General features: G+C 34.2%; 1 long non-coding RNA gene across 2 annotated transcripts in view; it reads right to left on the bottom strand.

Annotated features, from left to right (window-relative positions):
• Positions 1-792: 792 nt before the first annotated feature.
• LOC135970596 (uncharacterized) overlaps positions 793-17,492 on the bottom strand; it is a 40,457-nt gene continuing 23,757 nt past the window's right edge. For both annotated transcript variants that reach the window (XR_012433676.1, XR_010586359.2), the window contains exon 2: positions 793-1,000. This is a non-coding gene — a long non-coding RNA (uncharacterized lncRNA). The remainder of the gene's footprint in view (positions 1,001-17,492) is intronic.

Genomic DNA, 17,492 nt, shown 5'->3' with positions numbered 1-17,492 from the left:
AATCACAACAGATACATCAAAAAACTAAAGATAGAAATAGATTTAAAGTAAAAATGAAGAAAAAAACTATAACAAGTAATTCTAAATGAAAGAGAGTAAATTATCTGGGCCTCAACCCTTTCCTGGTAATAAATAAAAATTAAAATGTAAGAAAGAGAGTGAATTATATGTTTAACATGCATAATATATATTACATATGTATATTTAATATGATTAATATATATTAATATAAAATATAGGCTTTGAGTCTAAAATTTTTACTAAGAATAGAGTGTAACTTCATAATGATGAATGTTCAATTTTTAAATATCAAATATCAAATTTGTATGTATTTAATAATAGTTCAAAATTTATAAATCAAAAACTGGCAGAGCCACAAAGATATAAACAATATCTACAATTATAGAGTCTCTCTCAAATTGCTATAATATGCAGGTAAAAATAAAAATAATAATACAGAAGGTTTAAAGAATGCAGTCAATGCCTAAAGGACATATATGAAACATGACAGAATATGACAACCAATAAATGCAGAATATACCTTCTAACTTTTCATTCATCTCAAGAATGTTCATCTTTACCTCAGGAGGATAGTTAAAATTGTCAGCGTAAAGTTTTACCTGATAATTCCAACATCTGGATCATCTTGGAGTTTCCCTTTGTTGGTTACTTTTTCTCTTGAAAATTCTTTGTATTTTTTGTAGGCTAAGTCATTTTGCATCATATCCTGGACATTTCAGACATTATGTTGTGCAACTCTGGATCTTGTTAAAATCCTCCGGAGAGTGTTGATTTCTTTTTTCTTTGTTCGCACAGGCAAAGTTCTGGCTCATCTCTTGCATGCAATGTTGGGTTAGTAGCAAAGTTTTGCTGTGCTTTTTGTGTCTGCCCCTTGGCTGAGCCACTCAGAAGTTCGTGTAGGTCTTTTACAGTGGGTTATCTCACAATTTTGTTCTCAAAGTCTTTGCAATGCTTTTTTGACTGTGTTCAGGGCATTCAGCTAGGGAGTGAGCAGATTTTACAAGTCAGAGTGAGTGCAGCTGAAGAACTGGCGGTTACTACACACTGGGTTCCAGAAGTTACCCCTTTCTAACAATGCCATTTGCTCAAACGCGAGCTTCCACCATTACATGGTCATATAGATGTTTCCTGATTCTCCATCCTATACATCTACAGAACATTGAGGAGGAGAGTCTTATCTGGACTGTCAGACATAGCGTATGCAAACTATGTTTGACCTAAGCAATGAGATTTGAGTTATTTGTGTACCCTTTACTATTTCTTTTTATGTTTTCCCCTAGTAAGCCCTATTTTATATCTGTTCACACGACATAAGTGGTATGTGCTTTTGACCCATTTGTATAATGCAGATTGGAAAGATATTTTTTCATCTTCCATAAAGAGACTATATACTTACATTTTCTAATATTATTTCTAATATTTTTATTTCTAATGTTATTTTTATGACTTTATAGACTTCATAGTGATATCAAGTTCCTCCTGATAGCTAACCATCATTCTTCTTGCTATAGTTTGTCTAATTATTCTTATTATTCTTGCTATAGTTTATTTGTCTAATTATTATGTGTCTAATTATAGTTCTTCTTGCTATAGTTTATTTGTCTAATTATTCTTATTCTTATTATTCTTGAATACGTTAGTGGAAATTTGTTCTCATTATCAGAGAATATATCAGTATGTATCCAGAAATAGTAAAATCTGGAAAAGTAAAATAGTAAAATAGCCTGCTAATATTGCAGGCTAAATTTCAGACACATTTCTCAAAGTACTTAAATATAAATAGTCATTTTTGCATTACAGAAATCAATGTAACTAACTTCTAGGTGTTGACTTCTTTCAAATAGATCTTTTTCTTTGATAATATTGAATTACAGTTGACCTACTATGCATGTTAAGAAGCCACTAGTATCATAAATGCCCTGAACTATCAAAATGCTTCTGAAGAGAACTAAAAATGTTACTTCTTATAATGGAATTTTGATGTCCATGTCTCACGTTGCACATTCCTTTATGTTAATACCATAGTAAATGACATTAACACTGTACTATTTAATTAATTCTAAATCATTTAATTTTTTAAAAGGACCATCAGATTAATTTTCCATTTAAATCAAGCACATATGCCCAAATTATTATGGTCAAGGCAGGAAAATCCAGGATGCAAAAGCGTAGCAAAAATGTAAATATCTGTCTACCTCCTTTAAGCCACTTACATGACACACATGTTGCAAAGCACTGCAGAGTACAGATAGCAACAGACATACTTTGTATTCTTAAGGTCCTTATAATACAAAGATCAAAAGACAAGTATACAAATACATAACATTAGACAGATCGTGCCAAGTACCAAAACAGACGTAAAAACAAGAATCACAATTTGGAAAAACATTACTTTGGAGATCATTTAGTTTAAAACAGTGTTTTTGACTTTGAAGAAATTCTGACCTAGAGAAGTTGAGGAACTTGCCAGGAAAAAAAGTCATTTATTTAGTAGGAACACTTACAATGGGGCTGGCATGTGGTATGGGTAATTCCTGAAGAATGCATAGGGTTTAAATAAGTAGAGATCAGAAGGTAAAGGGGATTCCAGAAAGAGGGAGGAGCATGAATAAAGAGAAAGAGGCCAGAAGGCATAGGCCATATTTGACAATCAGCAAATTGACAACTTTGACTGAATTTTGGATAATGGTTCTACAACTTTAAAGTGTATAAGAAGGTTTTTGAAACTGAAAATTCTAAGCCTCCACATCTAGAGATTCTGCTTCAGTAGGTGAAACATGTATCTTAGAAATATACATCTTGACAGGCACCCAGGGATTTGGGCACGAGTGATGCAAAAGCTGTCCTCATCTCTGTTATAAATGACGAAAAATAAAGACAAAAAGTTGGATACAGCTGCTGACAAGATGTCAGACAAGGATTTTCTTTTTAATTTGGTAAATCATAGGGAGTCTTTTAGGATTATAAGCAGGAAGGTGACATAATTACTCCTACATTTTAAGAATAAGTGTCACAACAGTATATAACATGCTTTGGAGGTAGGGAATCCACTGGAAAACTATCATAATAGTAAAAAGCAAAATGGGCCTGAAAGAGGGAGTAGTTTTAAAACGAACAACAGGAGGCAGAGTAAAAAATATTACAAGTAAAATATATTACAGTAGGTGATATAATCTATGACAATGGAGTTTTTTAAAAAATAAAAAACCTGAACTTTCATGTTTGATGAGTGGGAATATAGTATTAGTGGTACTAGTTACAAAAGCCATTAATTAATTAATTAATTAATTAATTTTGAGATAGGGTCTCACTCTGTCACCCGGGCTGGAGTGCAGTGGCACAGTCATGGCTTACTGCACCCTAGACCTCCTGGGCTGAAGTAGTCCTCCTGCCTCAGCCTCCTAAGTAGCTGGGACTACAGGAGCATGTTACCACAACCAGCTAATTTTTTAAAAAAAAATTTTGTAGAGACTGCGTTTTGCCATGTCGCCCTGGCTGGACTTGAACTGGGATCAAGTGATCTGCCCGCCTTGGCCTCCTAAAAAGTTGGGATTACAGGCATGAGCCATTTCGTCTGGCCTATTTTATTCTTGAAGGAGAAACACAAATTCTTTGATTTTTATTTTCTGAGAATTGAGAGTATGGGAATAGAAAATAAGTTTTGGAAATGTTGAGTTGAGCGCTATGTCAAGCTGCATAGGCAGCCCAAACTAAATTTGGAGATTAGGAAAAGGATCAGGACTAGAAATGGGAGTTGGGAGTCATTCTCACAGAGGAGATATGTTGGGAGGCGTGAAATTAGTTAAGATCATCAAGGCAGAGGGTTGACCAGTAAGAAAAAAGAGGCTAAAATATCATTTCTTGTGGTGAAAACCCACCCTTTGGAAGGTGGGAAAACAAGAGTTATAATCTAATAAGCAGAGAAATACTCTTATGAGGAAAATAGAAAAATGGAAGCCTAAGAGAAAAGTTACACTTTTAAAATTGTGTCCACTCTGAGAACCCAGGGTTGCAGAAGATACTGTGTCTCACAGAAACTGATGAAACCTAATGGCTTCAGGATGACCACTAGCAGGCACAAGCCTAGGACCTAAACCTAAATGAGCTAAATCCCTAACTGTAATGCACTACCTTCTCTAGCTCCATTGCAATTCAGGCTCCCATCTCATACTCTACGACGAACAGGTGGGCTTCTGTTAGAAAGACAAGTGGGGAACTTTTAAAAATCCATACAATATTTGTGACTTCTACTTCTCTGCATGAACTATCATTAACCTGGTAAAAGTTTCAGAATCTCTCAGGCACACAAGATTCTCTATTCCAAGTGTGCTACTCAGGATGAACATCTACAGATCAAAGCAAGAAGAGCAATGGGTCACACAAACCATTCACCTAAATAGAGAGACTGCCATCAAAGTTCATTCTTATCAGAACTCATGAAATGAAAAAGCAGAATGTTCTCCAGGTGGTCTTGTCTTCAGAGAAGAAATTTCAGGATGTTGGAAAAAGCATTATCTATTGTAACACATCTAACAAAGGAAACACAAAGGTGCCATGAAATGCAGGCCAAAGCAAGATAAAAATCTCAATTCCATCTGGTTCTTTCTTATCAAAGCCTATTAACAGAAGTAACTGTAATGAAAATGTGAAAATGATAAAGAAATGGGACAATATGAAGTTATTTGATGATTATATACTTCTAAGTTAATTGCATTATCTGCATCTTGGGCCGCTTGGCCTGAGTTATGTTTCTATAAAAAATTTAAATAATTAATGTCCTTAATACATAAGGAATTTTATAGTCAGAAGTCAGTTTCAACTTCATATTCAGTGTCTAACATCTTTCTAAACAATTTACATTGTTAATACATATACTACTACTTAATTAATGTTTCACTATCTTTTTCACAGATTATCAAAAAGGGCTTCAATCAAATATTTTGTAGACTACACATTTGGTTTTTATTTTATCTACCACCAGTCTAGAAACCCTTTTTTTTAAAAAAAAAAAAAAAAAGGAAATGATGCTATCTAGGTATAGCTTATCTAAATGACTCATTAATTCATTTAATGTTTACTACATTATTTCCCCAAAGTCGAAAATTCCTCTGGTTAATGATCCAAATGGAATTTTTTCAAGAAGCAAAATCCACCTCTATTTTTTAATCTACTTTTAAATGATTTATCTGTTTTTCTTTTTTCAAAGTGGAGACTACAGTGACCATCTCTGGTCTTCTGAAAAACTCTCATTCCCTGTGATCTCTAAAACATGACAGCAAAATCTTTTAAACAACATCTTAGACAATTTTTCAACCCTTGACTTGTTTTGTTTTCTTCAGTAAATGCTCTGCCATACAAATGGATGTCACACAATTCAAAAAAATCAATTTCAGTCTAGGTCTTGAAGAGTCCTAGTGGAAGCAGGAAATTTTGTTATCAGGGACTTTGGAAATGGTCTTATCTCTGACATTAGGAATCTGTTTGCAGTGCATCTTGTGCTGACCAAAACCTCCTGTGCTGTTGGTAAAGTACCTATGGTAATGTTAAATCCTTGTATTCCCTACTCATCTTCAATATAGGCCGGAGTTAATAGGTTGGGTTTCCACCTTCATATGTATATATCAGTCCTTTGTTATCTCAGTTCTTTTTTTAAAATCTTAAACAATTGAGTCTCCTGAGACATCAACTTAAATGGAAGCCAGTCGTTGAGGTCTCATTGACTTAGCGAATTATAACACTGTAAGTCCCTATTCCCTAGGAAATGTGAAGGGGTGGGGATTCTGCCAACTTACAAATTGAACAACTAATCAGATCCCTTGCTACTAAACCCTGCATTTGAGATTAAGTTGGTGTCAATGTTTATCTGAGTCGTCTTTAAACACTTGTTCCTCTCATTGAGGCCAACATTTGCTGTCAGGTTAGCTTTCTCCTGTATACTTGTCCTCAGCTTCCTGCTCTTTGTTGGGAGGTTGGGAACTCTTTGTTGGGAACTCCCAACTTCTCTATTGCATTCTGAATTTTCAAGTACTGAAGCATGCCCTATACCATAACCTGCCTAACTAATGACACAATTCACTTATCTTGATGTGGAAATTTTAACACAGTTAAGGATTACATGTTCTTTTACTTCCTTCCTTATCTATCTTGGATTTAATTATCTAATGATACCTGACTCTTTCCAATGTGGGGGAAATCATTCAAAATTCAAGTTGAATATTTTGTGAAAGGAGTGACGTTAGTCTGTATTAGTGCTCCATCAGGCACCCATGCCACTGTAAATTTTCTTGAGAACGACATATGTCCAGGAAACAAAATCAGACAAATGTATAAATTTGCTCCATAAATGTAGAACAGAGAGATCCTTAGTTATCCTCCCTTACCTTGTCATTTTCTTTATGTATAAGTTGTATCGTACTGTTAGAAATAACTACCGTTTCCCAAGAATTAAGTCTCTTAATTCTTCAAGCCCTTCAAACTACTCCTGGGGATTGGCCACTTATTTCCCAAAAGCCTTGTATTCAGTGGGTATTTCATCCTAGATGATTTAGTAAATAATTTGATGCTGTGATTTCTGAAGTCCTATCAATTAATATAAACAGGATTTTCACTGCTTTCCATTCCACCAGGGCAGATATTAGACCCTTTGCTTCCCTCCTTTGTCACGATAGACTGTGGTCTGCAACCATGCCTCTTCATTTGCTCTCTCTATCATTCTGCAAATGAAACTAACTCTGTTTGATTTAAGCAGAAAATGGGTTTGTTAAACAGGTACTGGGTAACTCACACAACTTCTTAAAGGCTATACAGCAAGAAACAATGATTAAATCACACCATTAAAGTAGTCTGGTGAAAACACAACTGCCACCTGTGTTGTGCACTTAGCTGGGAAAGAGACTATCTCTTATTTTCAACTTTAATGGTGGGAGGCAAGTTCTGCCTCATGTGGTGGGAATTCTACAAACATGGAAAAGAAGCTCTTGTGTTAGATGACCATAAGGTGCACCACACTGTGGCAGACAAAAAGCAAAACCCAAACTCCTTGATTTGGTCTGCATTCTTTAATAGCATACATTAGTAGATAAATTAATTTTGAATGATTTATATCCTGTCTAAATAATTAGCAAAAAGCTCCATGTGTCACATAAATTTATAACAGAACAAGATGACAAATCATGGACTCTTGTTTTAAAACTATAGAGGACTGGATCAAAAGTATCATAAAGATGATATGAGCATTTGATCAATATTTTTGCCACCGTTAGGTCAATTCTGGAACCACTGAACATTTCAATAGATGCTCAGTGGTTCCAAAATTTATACCACTGAACATTCCAATAGATGTCCAGTGGTTCCAGAATTTATAGGTAGACAAAGAGGAGTATAAACAAATCAGAAATTAAATTTCACTTGATAGATTTAATCATTTCCGTTAGACTTATTTAAGTTTATTGTTCAGGTTTCATTGAATTTATTTTCATGGAAAATGTAAATATAAAAGGGAAAATGTTCGGATAGACTACCACAGTTCTGTGTTGTGCTGCCTATTCTGGTTTACGGGATAAATAGAAATCAATGAGAAGTGTGCTACATCTGTGGGGCTGTCATGTTTCTCAAGAGACATGAGATGACATATCTCATCCTGCTATGCCAGCATTCTACACATTCTGTCAGCTATGACGTGCCGCTGAGATTGGCCTCTGCACCTCTTACAAATCTGTTCTTTAACTGATTCTTTCTGCCTGCTTTCCATTTTTTGCTCTTGTCACTGTCTGGTCACCCTCTGATAGCAAATCAACACTGATAAACAAGATTCCATGTAATTCAAGACTTGGATTGTTTCTATCATTATAAAATGCACATTTAACATGGAATACTTTTGTAGTTTCAAGATATCATTGGTAATTCATTCACATTTTTACTAATAGAAAGTTGCTTTTCCCAGAGAAATTTAGAATTAGAGAGAAATTCCCTCTAGCAATAACCAGAGACATAAACAACTTAAAAAAACAAGGCAAAAAAAGAGAAGTTCCTTGGCCAGGCAAGGTGGATCACGCCTGCAATCCCAACACTTTGGGAGGCCTAGGCGGGTGGATCACTTGAGTACAGGAGTTCAAGACCAGCCTGGGCAACATAGAAAGACCTCATATTTATTTTTGTTTTTAATTTTTTAAAAAATTATATATAAAAAGAGAAATTCCCAAAACATAGTATAATTGGCCCTCTGTATTCATGGGTTCCACACCCTTGGATTCAACCAACCATGGATCAAAAATTTGCCTCTGTACTGCACATATACAGACTTTTTTTCTTGCCGTTATTCCCTAAGGAACACAGTCTAACAACTATTCACATAGTATTTACACTGTATCAGCTATTATAAGTAATCTATGGGAGATTTAAAGTATACAGGAGAATGTGCATAAGCCACAAGCAAATAGTAGCCCATTTTATTTCAGGAACTTGAGCATCCCCGGATTTTTGTATCTGAGGGAGGTCCTGGAACTAATCTACCATAGATACCAAGGGATGATTGTACCTGTTTTAGGATTCTTTCTGATCAGATATTGTAAGCTTATTTATCGTGATCTCAGGAGAAACAACTTTAGATGATTGATCAAAGTTCCATGTGTTTGTGCATTTGTTTCTCTATCTATGTGGCCTAATTGTCTTATCTACCAACTGCTGCAGTAATTCCATAAAGATTCGATCCCCCTCCAACTTTTATTTGCTTTTCCCTTTAACTTTTATATTCATACTGATTCTTAGGAATTTGCCCTTTTGGAGCATTCACTGCACAGGGGCACTGTAGTTCATACATTAGTTTTGAATTTTTTATCTAGATGAGTAAAAATAAAAAATGTAGAAACCTTTAGGCAGTATATTCAAAGACTGTTTATGTATTGTAGAAAATCATAAGATGAGAGCAATTTTGTTTTGGAGAAAAGAATATGTATTTACAAATTAATTATCTTTTTTAAAAAACATATTAGGTAACTCTTTGCAAAGTAAGATATATATGCTCCTATTTGTAAATTGGTTAACAAATAGCTTAAGTCCTTGACATTTCAAATGCTTGCCCTGAGTTACAAAGACCAATTTGAAAATGAAAAACCATAATTAAATCTGCCTATTTTATTCAAATGTCCAAAACATTCTAGTTGAATTTTGACAGAGTTGATCGTTCCACATTTTGTCCCTTACTAGAAATGAGAGTTGTCTCATCTGGAAAGCCAGTGATTTGACAGTTTTCCTCTTGCTCCCCTAAATTTGCTTTCTTATTGTCTGATAGGTGCACTTTTTACCCAGAAGTAGCTCAATAATGCTTGCTTTGGATTAGAGTCCTAAGCAATATTTTTGAGAAGGGTGGAAAGAAAGTTTCTATAGAAACCAACAATATGATACAATCTTCAAGGGTTGGAACTGGACTAAGGAGATTATTTAAGAACAACTGACGAGTGTGTTGAATCCTCTTCAGAACAGTGCCTGGTTGGGTCAGTTGGGATAAGACTAATTCTTTAGGGTGTTGTAGAAGTGGCTATACTGAAGGATGCTTTATTTCCCCCTTCATCAGGTTCAGCATTACCTAATTATGTTTTAGCTCTTGAGAAGTGTCAAATGGCCTGAATACTAAGACTTAGCTGCTCCCAGTAGTCACTGAATCCTGGCATCAGGTAGTTAGATATTTTCCTAGAGTAATAAACACATTTTCAACTACATGGCAAGAAGAAAAAAATAAACCAGAAGTTTAATTAAGTATAGGTAGAATAATTAACGAATAGAAAAGATATAGGTTAAAGCACTTAAAGTGGCCTCTTACATAAAGCTTGTTGATAATGGGTGATGTATTAAACAGTGTTTTGAGATACTATGGTCCTATATAAATAGAAAGTATTATAATTTTGAAGCATTGATGACATTTTTCAATGTGAAACTTCCAAAGATTTTTGTCAGAATAATCAAAAGTGATTACTCTTTTTATAACTAATAAATACTTTTAAAGCTTATGTAGGAATACAACATGAACACTATGGTGAGTTGTCAAGAATGAAGGATGTCTTTTTATGAACAAAATTCAAGTTAACTAAATCAATCTGTGTTCTCATTCTTTTAAAAACTCTTGTAAAATTTTACTTCCTTTCTTTTAATTATTTCTAAATAGTTACACATGCACAATAAACTCAACTGGAGGAATATTTAAATTGACCAAAAAGGGCAGTATAAACGATTAGCTGAAATGTATAATGTAATCTTTAAGCCAAGAAAAAATGAAGATGGCAAAAACATTTTGTTTTAAAATATTTTCAGAGAACAAAAACTTAATTTTCCATTCAAGACTAAAAGATACTTTCGACATTAAAACTGTTAAGTGGAATATTCTTCTTTTTATAAAATACTGATTTTATTAAAATTAGATTGTTTCTAAAATACACTGGAGTTCATTATACACCAAAATTACACTTACTGCGAATTTATGCTGCTGATTCATGAGCACCAGAGAAAGAAGTTCATAATGAAAGCACTGACATCATTGTGTTTAAATGTACATAAATCTGTGCTATTATGATCTGTTTTATATTTCATATTTACCTATGAATGATTTATTTTCTGTAAGAAACTAATATGTCAAATGAACAACAGCTGTTTCAAAGTGTGCTTATTTTCTGAGGGAATGGGAAAAAAATAGCCAATTTAGAATTTTAATCAATAAACTAAAAACACTAAAATGTAAGTTTTCCTTCCCCCTCTGGGAATTAACTTCACATACCATTGGGAATCAGAAGACTTGGTTGCAGTTCTAGAGGCCAAAACTAGATGGTGCTCTACAGTTGTCAGTACTTCACGTCAATTCCAGACGTTTAGAGTAATGGGGTTTAAGGGCTTTACTAAGGATGTATTTCATAAGTTTCATATTTGATTCTTCTTCCTTTCCTCTTCCACAGACTTTCTTAGGGGATAAGAAAGTGGATAATATTCAGAATTAGCATAGCTCTAGGCACTTTACAAGCATGATTTTCTCTTTTGATTGTCTTAGTTATTTCCTGTCCCACTTCTCAGCCCTTATCCATCACTTGAAAAATCATCAGACATAGTAGTATCAGATGAAGATATAAATCTTAGAGTAATAGATAAGGGAAATATTTGATATTATGCAAGTCAAATAATACCTTCCCTCCTCAACCTTCCACCTACTTTTGCTTCACTTGTCACGATTGCCATGTATTTGGCGACTTGAAGAAAGTGTTTATCTAAGTGTAATTCATTGCTGATTATTTTGCATGGCTTAAAGTCTTTAGTTTCTCCATTGATTTCTGAATATTATCCACTTTCTGATTCATAATTCTGAACCTTAGCAGCCGACCCCCATGTGACCTTTATTTTGCTCAGTGAGACCATTTTCTGATGGCTAATTATTAGGATGGTCTTATTCCCAACCAATTTGTCTTTTCCACTTCTCCAACTTGTTCCACTAAAATTAATTTTACAGTTGACATTTTATAGTATTTCATTAGCTTTTCTGAACCTTTGATTACAATACTATCACATAACTGAGAATGATGCGCATACTGAAATGAAAAGCTATTGTTAACATGTAACTTTTGTCAGAAGTGTAATTTTTAACATTGTCATTTTCCATGGTAAATGCAGGTTAGCCTTGATGGGTTAAGGATCAATTTTACTTTCCTTTATTACTAAACAAATCTGGAATGTACTCGTAGAGTCAGAAAGTCAGTGAACATTGGTGTCTAAGTAGGTTAGTATTATATATATACAGTTGATTTCTGGCACCAAAACTTCTTAGCCATCTAGGTCAACTTTTATTCCTTATACGTTACAAAGAACTGTGACACATTTTATCCCATTAAGTCTTCATAACACCCCTGTGAAATTTCTTTTTGATTTTTTTTAAATCTCCAAATTATCCAAGAAGAAAGAAGGCATCAAATAAAAGAAGGGATTTTCCCAGGGCATACAGCTATAAGACACATGGAACTGAGATTTCAAAATTAGATCTAGCTCTAAATAGAGGACTAACAACTCCTAGTTATTTAACACCTACTATGTTCCAGGCATGGCTCCAGGTACTTTACAAGCATTAACTAACTCAAATCTTACAACGACACTTTGATAGAGGGAATATTTTTTGTCCCCACTTTACATATGAGTAAACTGACGCATCAAGAGGTTAAGTAACTTCTCAAACTTCCACAGTTACTAAGAGGCAGAACCTGGCTTCAAAGCCAGGCTGACCTCTGCTTTGCTAACTCTTTGTATACTACCTGATAGGTTTAATAACCACTTCGGCATCTAATAGAGGTGTTGTTAGAATTCAATGGCATAAAATGTATCACGGCTCTTTGTAATCTGTAAGGAATAAACATTTATCAGGCTATGTGAGAAAAAAAATTGAGGTCAGAAATGAAATACACATACATTATATTGATGATGCACATTCCACCCAGATAAAGAATATAAGACTGTAATCAACAGCATCAGAGAATATATGTTGTGAACAACTTTTCCTTCATTTACCATTTTTTCTTCAGAATTTCTTTGAGATGGTTACGGAATCTAGATCAGAAAGTTTAAGGGCAGGAAATGCAAATACTGGAGGTCACAGGTCTAGTTCATATTATTATCAATCTACTGTAATTCTGCTCTTATTTTTGTTTTTAAATTATTGCCTTCTCATCAAGACTGGTTTAAATTGCCTGCTTGGAAATTCAGGGGTTTATAAAAATTTTTTTTAAAAGAATGAAAATATCTCTTCCATTCATACTCTACAAATACTGAAATTTCACCATGGGATTCATCTTTTTTCCCTTATTTTAGATGTTTTCTACATCACTTCCACTCATGTGCCACTGCAACTTTGACTACTTCTGCATCAAGTTTTTTAGGACATTTAGTTCTGATCAACTCCCATTCTGATTTCCTAGCTCTGTCCTAAAGTGGAAAACTCATTTATTTTTGCCCTGGGTAAACAGCTTATGCTCATTTATAACCCAAAGCTACCTGGGCAATTGGGTGATTATTCAGTGATCTAAATATAAACATCCAAAGTAGATAAAGGCTGCAACAACTTAAAAAAATTAAACTTTTATTACCCAGTCTTTCCAGATAATTGTCTCACTTCAGCACTTTAATTTCTCTATAGATTGAGCTTAAGGGCTGTTAATAAATGACATTAAAGAAACCATCCCTTTTTCTCATTATATTCTTGTAATAGTCTATGCTATGTTTTGTCTACACGTAACCTGCCTACACAGATGTTACTTGGCTATTGTATTTTATGATATGGTGCTTTTGAGCCAAGTCTACCAACTCTCACTTGACTAATAAAACACCTCAATCCACATATAGTGGACTGTATTTTCTTGCACTTTCTGTTGCTATATACTCTGAAATACTTAGACTCAAATTTATTTTTCACAAGAAGCTGTATTTTGGTAATGTGTATTAATAAGGAATATTTGTTACTGAGACACTGAACATGGATCATGCTTACATGATATATTTCCACTATAAAATGTAAGCTCCAAATGCCATGATAAGGTTGGCCAAAGCAAGTTTAAGAAGTGAAAAAGAAAAAAAAAAACTCATAGAAATCTCAGAACTATTAAGACCATAAATCATAACTAGATTTTCTTTCTAATCCCAGCAGTATACCCTAAAGGATAAAGATTTATAGTCCTTGTAATTTTATTTTAGGTACTATAACTGCTAGTTCTATTCTTAGCTATATAAATGTATCATTTTCACTCTTACAAAACTATTTGCTTCAGTATCTTCTAGCCAGTGAATTCCATGTGTGTTTGAAGATGTAACACATGAGAAATTTTTAAAGTTGGTTGCTTTTGTTGATTTTTAAAGTTTGTTTTTTTCATTGTGGCCGTTTAATATGCATTTTGTTTGTAGTTTCTTATTAAAAATTTTTATTGTACATATTTGAGGTGTATTACATGGTGTTTTTACACCATGTAATGAAATGAGTGAAATGATTACTACAAACAAATTTACATATCCATCACCTTCCATAGTTACCATGTATGTGTGAGTGAATTGAGAATACCTAAAATCCATCTCTTAACACATTTTTAGTATACAATATAATATTATTAACTACATCCTCATGTTGTACATTGTATCTCTAAACGTATCATACATAACTGTGAATTTTTACTCTTTAACCTACTTCTCTCCTTTTCCTCCCCCTCCCTGCTCCTGGTAACCACTGTTTTACTGTTTCTATTTAACTTTTGTTTGTTTTTAATCCACGTATAAGTAAAATCATCCAGTCTTTTTCTTTCTGTGTCTGACTTACTTCCTTAGCATAAGGTCCTCTAGGTTCATCCATGTTATTACACATGACAGTATCTCCTTTTACAGGCCAAATAATATTCCATTGCAGATATATACCATAATTTAAAAAAATCTATTCATCTGTTGATAGATACTTAAATTATTTCTATATCTTGGCTATTATAAATAATGCTGAAAAGAACAAAGGAGCACAGATATCTCTATGAGGTCATAATTTCATTTCCTTTGGGTATATACCCAACAGAGGGATTGCTGGGTCATATGGTACTTCTAGTTTCAATTTCTTGAGCCTCCACATTGTTTTCCTTAATAGCTGTCCCAACATACATTCCCACCAGCAATATATAAGGGTTTCCTTTCCTCTATACCCTCCCCAACACTTGTTATCTCTAAGCTTGTGTGAGCTGATATCTCATTGTGGTTTTGATTTGTGTTTCCCAGATGAGTAATGATGTTGAACACTCTTTAACATTTCTGTTGGCCATATACATGTCCCCTTTGGCAAACTTTGATTCAGGTCCATTGCCCATTTGTAAATTTGGCCATTTGGTTTTTATTAGCTGTTGAGTTGTGTGAGTTTCATATATTGTTTGGATATTAACCCTTATTAGATACATGGTTTTAAAATATTTTCTCCCATTCTATAGGTTGCATTTTCATTTTATTGACTGTTTCTTTTACTGGGAAGCTTTTTAGTTAGTGTAGTGCCACTTGTTTAATTTTGCTCTTGTTGCCTGAGCTTTTGGTGTGATATCAAAAAAAATCATCAAGGTCAATACCAAGGAGCTTTTCCCCTAAGTTTTCTACTAGGAATAGTACGGATTATTTCTTATGTATTTATTTTTCATTAACCTTTTTCTTATTCTCATTACAAATCTCAAGTTGTCTTTGGCACTATAATAAACTTAGCTAAGAATTTTAAAAGAATATACATGACTACATTCAAAAAATTGCCTTGTCTCCTGGGAAGATGATATGTAAATATATTTGGCATAACTGGCATGGCATCTCCTCACAGAAACACAAAGCAGCTTCTCAAATGGTTCCAAATTAAAAACTTCTGCCCACTCCATATACATTGTTTTCCATTACTTTTTCTAATAAAGAGGGGAGGGGATTCCTCTCCCTAAGTACCTGTAGATAGATTCCTACAAACTGGGGCAAAGCTTTATGTCTAATGTTTTGGTCTTCAAACATTAGTATCAGAATTACCCAGAGAGCTTGTTAAAGGACCAAGTGCTGGACCCATTCGCAAAATTTCTGATCCAGTAAGTCTGGGGTAGGGCAAGAGAATTTGCATTTCTAACAAGGCCCAGGGGATGCTGTTTTTGCTGCTGTTCTGGAGTAGCACTTTGAGAACCAATGCCCTCATGCTGAGAATAGAGGTATTTATTTACTTGCTTGTTCTTGATCAAAAAATTGCATATATATAACTGAGTAATATATACTTAAATTCCTGATGATTTGTTTTTAATTTCCTTGGTGGGAACGTGGATTTTTAAAAATGAAGATGTTAAAAGCAATAAAGACAAATGGATGGATTTTTTACTTTGCACGTGAATTTTGTTATTCTTTCTCCATTTTGTACTCCTTGCAATGGTCATTGTCTCTCTTTTCTTAGAGGCTACCCTTGTGGAATTATTGCTATATGCCATTAACATGTCTTTTACTGATGAAGAAACTGAGGCACAGAGAGATTTAGTAGCATGCTCAAGTCATACAGCTAGTAAGTGGCAGATATGGGATCTGAACCAAGTCAGTCTGACTTTACAGCTTGTCCTTAAACAATGTGCTTTATTACCTTCCAATCTTCAGATGGCATAGCAATTATTTAAATAACTTTTGAAACAGCCAGAAATTCACTTTCAGCTGCTGAAATAGTCAATTTTGAAAAATATTTTTGAGACTAATGATTATACATGGTGCAAAAACTTTTGTAGTTGCAGTCAGTTGCAAAAAGAATAAAGTATGACATTTCTTGTAAGACCTGACCCGTAACAACTTTTCAGATTTTTTGCACCCTGCCTTCAGTTGACATTAGTCTATTCATTAGCCCCTAAAATGTGCATTTTGTTACTTCTGAATCCTTGCTTATGCTGTATTTTTAACCTAGTTTAAAACATTTCTGTTCTGCTCCCTAGGTGAGAATTGTTTCTTTATTCTAGACTCTCAATGTGCTTTTTACCACTCATGTCTTTCCACTTTGAACCAGAAAGTCCTTGTCACATATTTGTCTATTCCTTTGGAGTCTAAGCTCCCTGGGGGCAAAGTTGGACCTCATTCATCTCCATCCTTTTTCCTATACCTCCTACTCCTGGTAGTGTCTGGCTCAGAACTGAGTAAATGGAACCTGAAATGTATATTGCTGAATGATTATAGACAATAAATAATTTGGCTTTTATTTATTGCCGGTGGTCACTCAGCTATTTGGTTTTGACCTGGGACTCTCAAAACCAGGTGCTGTAAATTCCCATCAGATCTAATGTTTTTCAACAAGATTATTTTGGCAACGCTAGTGCTCTGTGACTCTCTGTTTTGTGTTATCACCTATCTTACTAGGATGAATTATTTCCCATTTTCTTCTCTGTATTTGTGTCTATTTCTCTGATCTGTGGCTAATGTGTGGGGTAACTCTTTCTCACCTACTCTAACACCAGCCAGGCTCTGAATCGCTTACGTGTCAGCGTGCTATTCACAAAATTGCCTCTGCTCCAATCTCAGTTTTTGAACGTGTCCAAAGCATTGTAATTCTTCCACACCCTGGACTTTGATGAGGTCATGTCCTATAAATTTGTCCATATCTCCTAAAAGTTCAAATTTCTCTGTCTTCTAGCTCGCTTTTTCTTATTTAGTGGCTTCATAATTGGACATCCTAATAAGATTTTTCCAGTCCAGCTAAGATCCAGCGCTTAGAGGCATTGCAAAATCAATGTCTACTAATAAGTTAAAAATATTTTCACTTCTTTTATTGGTTGTCTTTGAACACAAAAAGAAATATGAAAAAATATTGTGAACAAAGGAACCCATTTTCAACATACATATTTGCCAAGATAGGCTTAGACCTAAGAAATGTTGTTGGTTTTTTTCATATTCTTTCTCAGTGAGTTGATTCTTTTCTGTTGTATTTTTTCCCACTCCACACAAGTCTT

Source organism: Macaca fascicularis, chromosome 4, assembly GCF_037993035.2.
Source record: "Macaca fascicularis isolate 582-1 chromosome 4, T2T-MFA8v1.1".
NCBI lineage: Eukaryota > Metazoa > Chordata > Mammalia > Primates > Cercopithecidae > Macaca > Macaca fascicularis.
Note: the sequence above shows the minus strand (reverse complement) of the source record. Positions and strands in the feature narration are given on the sequence as shown.